General features: G+C 40.9%; 1 pseudogene; it reads right to left on the bottom strand.

The window, feature by feature from the left end:
• Positions 1-263: 263 nt before the first annotated feature.
• LOC113189492 (large ribosomal subunit protein eL29 pseudogene) lies at positions 264-742 on the bottom strand (annotated as a pseudogene).
• Positions 743-6,775: the final 6,033 nt, after the last annotated feature.

Below are 6,775 nucleotides of genomic sequence, written 5' to 3'. Positions count from 1 at the left end.
GGACTAAAATCCCTGAAACTGAACTAAAATAAGCTTTTGCTGCTGCTGCTACTGCCTTTTTTTTTTTTTTTTTTTTTTTTAAGGGAGGAAGTTACCAGGGATTGAACTCAGGGTACTCAACCACTGAGCCACATCCCCAGCACTATTTTTTTTTTTTTTTCTGCTTCTGGATTTATTTGTACAAATAGCACAGGAGGACACCAGTTCTTGTAGACAGGGGCTCAGGGGTCACACCAGGTCTGTCCTCACATTCACAGAGGCTTTTACTGTGGACCCTTCACAGGGACCTGGGCACCCTTGAGGGTCTGTGTACCTTTGGGAACAGGAGCTGGAGCCAGAGCTGGAGCTGATACTGGAGCTGGAGTTGAAGCCTGTGTCTTGGCTTGGGCTTGGGCTTTGGCCTTTGGCCAGCTGAGCCTGCAATCCCTGGCCATGTGGGTACGAGCATACTTCCCATGCCTGGGATGGGCAAGCAAGGCAAGGTGATCAAGCTTGTGGCTGGCACCCTTTGCTTTACAAGGGCCTTGATAGCCTTGGCACGTGCTTTTATGGCCTTGGCATTGTTTACCTGCATATTTTTTAGGCTCTTCTTGTTTTGCTTCTTGGCAAAATTCATATTTCTCAGGAACTTGGGGTCGACCTCCTTAGGAGATTCATATCTTTGTAATCCATATTTCTTGATTCCATTTCTGTGCCATTTTGGGGATTGGTTGTGTATGGTGTGGTTCTTGGACTTGGTCATGTCTGCATTGTAAGCTGCTGCTCCTGGAGCAGTTGACACCAGAAGAGGAAGAGCCCCATTTTGTATTTTATTTAGAGATAGGGTCTCATTGAGTTGCTTAGCACCTCGTTTTTGCTGAGGCTGGCTTTGAATTCTTGATCCTCCTGCCTCAGCCTCCCAAGCTGCTGGGATTACAGGTGTGTGCCAGTGTATCTGGCATCCTTTGCTTCTTTTAAATTGATTTTTGTCAGGTATTTGTTATGGCAGTGGAAATCTAACATACTCAATTCCCAGTTTCCAGTGGTGCTTCTCCAACTTTCACACTACAGTGTTAAAAATAGCTATTGATTCAGTTTGTTAAAACTATCAGTCATCAGTACTTGGGAATCATCCAGTTAAAACAATGAATTGGTTAAATTTTTCTATTGGTGTTTTGGTATTTTACACATACATTCTGAGGTTTACAGAATTTATTTTGTTAGACATAATCATTCTTATCCCTTAATTCTATTCCAATATGACTTTCAAGGACTCCATGAAAGTGTCAAAGGTCTTTTAGCTATCCTGAATCTTTGATTGTTTCTTCCTCCCAAGAAGTTCCTATTAGATGAATTTTTAATATAGATGAATTTTAATTTTTAATTTAAACACAACTGCTTAAGGTAATTAAGATAGGTTTTTATTTAACCACACTAGCTTTGAAGCTAGTAGAGATGTAAAATATATTCATTGCTTACCATGCCTATTTACCTCCTTATCCAGCAAAACTTTGCCATTCTTTACATCCTTATTATTTAAATGAGTGCAATAGAGCCATTAGCAGTTTTCACCATTATTATTTAGAGATGTTTCCTAAAACCAGAAGGGGTTCTGAGATCACACTTTGTTATAATTCACTTTTCACAAGACACTGTTCTAAGTGTTTTATGTGTAGTAACTCATTTAATTTTTACAAATTTATGAGGTTTGTTCTTTTATTACCCCTGTTTTATAGATGAGGAGACTGAGGCACCTAGAAGCTCTTTCTTCCATGCCTCTGTTCTATAGTTTGGATGTTTGTGTGCTTTCACAATTCTTATTGGAATTGAACCCCTAATACAACAGTATTAAGAGGTGGAGTCTTTAGGAAGTGATTAGGCCATGATGGCTCCATTCTCATCCATGGGATTATTAGTGCCTTATAAAAGGGCATGACTGAGTGAGTTCATCCTTTGCCATGTGAGGACATAGCATTCTTTTTCTCCACAGGACACAGCAACAAGATGTCATCTTGGAAGCAGAGAGAGAAAACTTGCCAGATACTGAATCTGCTGGCTTTTTGATCTTGGACTTTCTAGCCTCCAGAATTGAGAGAAATTTTATATTGTTTATAAACTACCAAGTATATGGTATTCTGTTATAGCAGCACTAATGGACTAAGACATTCTTCTCATTGAAGACAGCCTGACACTAATTCATCTCTGACTTGGTTATGAGCTCTTTAATTTTCTCTAGAAGTGATTTCTGCTGGGAAGAAAAATATGCTGGTGATGTCTGTTACAAACATCTTACAGTTAGGTGGGGTGACCTCCTACCTAGTGTGCCTGATATGTGGTATGCCAGCATGCATAGGGTAATTTAACCCTGAGGCTTATCCAGAGCCCAAACCAACCAACTACAGCCTTGCTTACATCATTGATTTCTCTCTTTTCCCATATTTCATCCTTAATCCTTTTTTTTCACCACACTCCCTCAACATTAAGTTACTGCAATGTGTTGGTTAGGATAAGCTGGGCTTTGCTGCAAAAACAAAATATCTGTGACTTGTAGCTCATGTTAGGCAACCATTAGGGCAACTGGGTCCCTCTCACAGAGTTCAGGAACTCAAACTGAGGGGAGTTCCATTTTGACAAATACTTCAGCAATAACCTTGGTAGGAAGAAGTGGGTATGAGAACGGCCAATCTTTCCTTTCTGAAATCAGAAGTGTGGTCCTCCTGACACACTTATGATTTTTCTCTGATCTCTTACTTCTGTTTTCAGACTTGTCTTCCTTATTTGCTTTTTCAATGTAGCTATTCCCTAAGGACCACTCCTTGGCCCTGTTTTGGCAAATAATTCTCCCTCTTGGCAATTTATTCCAAAGTGTGGTTCCCAGTACTGTTTTGTTATAAAGGGTTTCCAGATCTTTGCAGCCCAATTTGCCTGAGCCACAATTCCATTGTCCTGTCCTTCTGTAACTACTTCAAAATCCCTTTTTTACTAAGAACTTTCTATATTCACCAAATCTACGATTCTTCCCGACTTCTCTATTTCTGTCCACATCCCCTTTTCTCCCCACATTGAAAGCTCTCAAGTTATTTTAGACTGTGTCTCAAGTCCACCTGCTTCTTTCTGTTACTGCTCAAGTCGTGGTCTTCTCACCTCTCTCCTGGAAGACAACAGTGTCCCAGTAGCTTCTCAGCTCCGCTTTCAACTTCTCTCTGATTCAAAGCCATGAAGGGCTTTAGTGGGGCACGTTTCACAAGGGATTTTGGGTTAATGGCATCCTCTGGAGCTATAAGGTGTAATAGCTCTGCAGTCATCACCCAAAGAATCTTACATGCAAAGCACATGGTAATCCACCTGTAGTTCAACTTGAATCCTGACACACAATAATAATGTGTGACAATGGACAAAGTAGGACAATAAAGGACTGCTGCAATATCTTCCTTGGCTTCCTGTTTCAAACTGAATGAGGGCCACACTACCTTAACTCTTTCTCGATGGTCACATGGAAGTTATTCTTCTTTTTCTGAATTTGCACACCTCTCACATAGCACCAGGTAGCACTTATTCTGCTGCATTATCTTGATTTAAGAACACACGTACTTGATGAGTGAGAAGTTACTTCTGATTTGAGGGAATAAAATAATAAAAACCCATTTATTGCAAATGATGGAAAAACCCATCCTTTTAAATGGCTTAAAAGGAGACTCTCTTGGCTCATATCGATGAGAACTACAGAGAGTTTATCCGACTGTCTCAGGCATAGCTGGATGCAGGCCTTGACTGAGATTTTTAGGACCCTTCCCTCTCTTCCATTTGAGGAAGCTGAAACCACAGCAGGCCTGTCTGGCAGGAGCTGGAGCCAAGGAGAAAAGGCAGCTGCTGCCAGAGATGCTGTTCAAAGCAGCAAGAGAGGAAAAGAAATATTCTGATTTCTCCCTTTTCCTGTCTTTAATGGCCCACTGGTGCCTTCCCTGATTGACTCCGGAGTTTGGGGAACTCAGCCTGTATGGCTCAGAGCACAGCGTGGGAAGGGAGAGAGGTGGATCTGAGAGCAACGAGGCCATCCACCAGCGCAAGTCATTTAAAGCCACACAACAGGACTAGGCATACAGCTCTTTGCTAGAGTGTATGCCTAGCATGTGGGAGGCCTTGGGTTCAGTCCCTGGCACTACTATTCTCACAACCACATCCCCCACCCAACTGTTAGAGCAAAGTCATATGACGGTAAGTGATGAAACTTGGTCTTGAAATCATAGCTGGAGCTCTGAATCCTGCAGTCCTGTGCTGCAAGGTGGTACAAAAGAGCATTCCAGCTGAAGCCATCTGTGTGAGCAAAGATTCAGGTGGAAAATTCTGGAATGTGCATACAAATAGCAGAGTTTCTTTGAGTTGCAGGGAAAGGTGCTAACAGGAGAACGGGGGAACAGGGGTCCATGCTGCAGAAAGCCTGTAGGACCCAGTTGAAGACTGTGGCCTTTGTTCAGGAAACAAAAGGGAAGTTGTCGTAAGAAAAGAAAGAGTTAAGGTAACTGATCTATAGTTATATAAAGGTCAGAAGCAGGAAGGAAATATGAGGGTTCTGATACAAATTGAAATAATTCTAATGAATTCAAATAACAATTTTTTTTTCTAATTTTGGGGTGGTTGCTAACTTTGATATTGGCAACAGAATTTAGGACTGAACACGTCTTCATTCGAGGGTCTACTATGAACTGGGCACTGTGCTGGGGTTTAGAGTTATGTCAACTTGAATCATTGGTTGGGCTATTCCAATATTTTTCTTGTCTTTTGAAGTTGTAGGAGAGTGCCTCAGGTAATAACTTTTGGTCTGAGAAGAGATCTGATGTCCAGAGAGTACACAGATGGTTGTTCACTTTGTGGTTTTAAATCTCAAGGTCATAGCTCTGGTTGGTTTTATTTGAAGTTAAGTGGCTTAACCTCACTTGCAAATGATATTGATAGAATGTGCACACATTCAAAAAAAGAAGTGTTGGCAAAGAAGGAAATTGCCTCTGAGTGAGGGCAGTAAACTGGGAGATTTTGCATCTTTCATGGGGGTAAGATTGATTAGTCATTAAGCCCCTTGATGCATTCTTCTGTTTTTATAAATCATGAACTGCAGATACTTGTTATTTAATACTAAGCATATTACTGCCATCTTCAACAACCAGGTACACTAAATAAATGCCAGACTATGATATACACATTAGGCATGTCACAGAGGAGCACTATAAATTATATAAACTGGATATCTGCTGAAGGATAATTTTTAATTTTTAATTAATAAACAATGGGTTAATAAATATGATTTCCTAGGTGATTGGAACATGTAGTCCATCCAACACCCTCTACCCCACAAGCTAATACAGTTCATTGATTCATTCATTAACCATTTGTTTAGCACTCATTATCTTCCATGAATATGACAGAGATTTACGAAATGTTCGTATGTGTTTAACTTTGCATCATGGTAAACAAAACAGACTTAGGTTGACTTGTTGTGGAGCTTAAAGACTCATGGAAGACCATGCTGTCAAAAGGCTCCTAGTTATCAGGAAAAACAGATTAGTCGAAGTGCGACTACAGGCATTGTGATGAATGGGTGATAGTTTTCCTTGGGAATGAGTGGTGATTTCTCTGAATGTTCAGGAAAGGCTTTTTAAAGAAGTTAAACAGTATCTGGGAACAGGAGAACAGGAGTTTCCAGATATTTGGGAAAATGTATTCTAAGTAGACAGAGTTGCATGATGCTGAAGAATAGAAATGTGAACTATCAATTATGATTTGGGATATAGAGCTCTGGGGGTATGAGAGCAGGTGGGCAGAGCCAGGTCATGTGGACCCTTAATGGACCACATTATGAAGTTTGGATTTTATTGTGAGGAGGAGGAGGATGAATATGAAACAGAGGAATGACATGATTGGATTTATCTACCAGCATTGTGACTCCAGGAGCTACTAAAGAGATAGGTTCCATGTAACTTGGCCATTCTCTAGCTGCATGTGCATGCGTGTGTGTGTGTGTGTGTGTGTGTGTGTGTGTGTGTGTGTGTGTGTATGTTAGTAGGGGTCCAGGACGCTCCCTGGATTCTCGGTATTTGCAGCATCCCCTATTTGACTCCAGGCTTTTCATATTAAACACATTCTGCAGTGTGTTTAATACAGACCTATCTTCCAGGGACAGATCTTTTGCCATGCTGCTTCCTTGCTCCAAGACCTTGAGTCAGTATTTCTTACATCACGAATGATAAGTTTTGAACTTCCTTCCAAGGCCTTTCATTGGGTTTCCTTCATGGTTCCAATTAAAAATCTCTACTCTCTTTAACGCTCCTCTTCTGTACAAGCATTTCAGTCTCCCATCTCAGTGTGCTTGATGTTTTCCCAACAGATACCTGACGTGCACCATTCTGCAGGGCTGACTAGAGTCTCATCTGCATGCAGCATTCTCTGGTCACTTCACGTCTACTTGGTCCACTTGGAGCTATGCATATAACATGAGAATATAAGTTTCACGAGGGAGAAGTTTTTTCTATTTTGTATACTGCAATATTTGCACACTTGCAGCAGTACTTTGAAGGTGATAGGTATCAACATTTGTTGAATGAATGAATGAGCAAAGACTACTGGGTCTTCTACAAAAACTTAAGAAACACTATGTGGAACAGAACGCTTAATGAATCCTATCATTCATTTAGCCAACAAGCAGGTGCTAAGTAAATGCTATGTGGCAAACATTGTGTTGGGGTCTGAGTTTTTAAGAAATAATTAAACCTGGAGTCCATCCTCAAGGCTTGCACTGTGAGAA

The sequence above is a fragment of the Urocitellus parryii genome, chromosome 5 (genome assembly GCF_045843805.1).
Source record: "Urocitellus parryii isolate mUroPar1 chromosome 5, mUroPar1.hap1, whole genome shotgun sequence".
Classification (NCBI taxonomy): domain Eukaryota; kingdom Metazoa; phylum Chordata; class Mammalia; order Rodentia; family Sciuridae; genus Urocitellus; species Urocitellus parryii.
The sequence above is the reverse complement of the archived record's forward strand: the minus strand, read 5'-3'. Positions and strand labels throughout refer to the sequence as shown.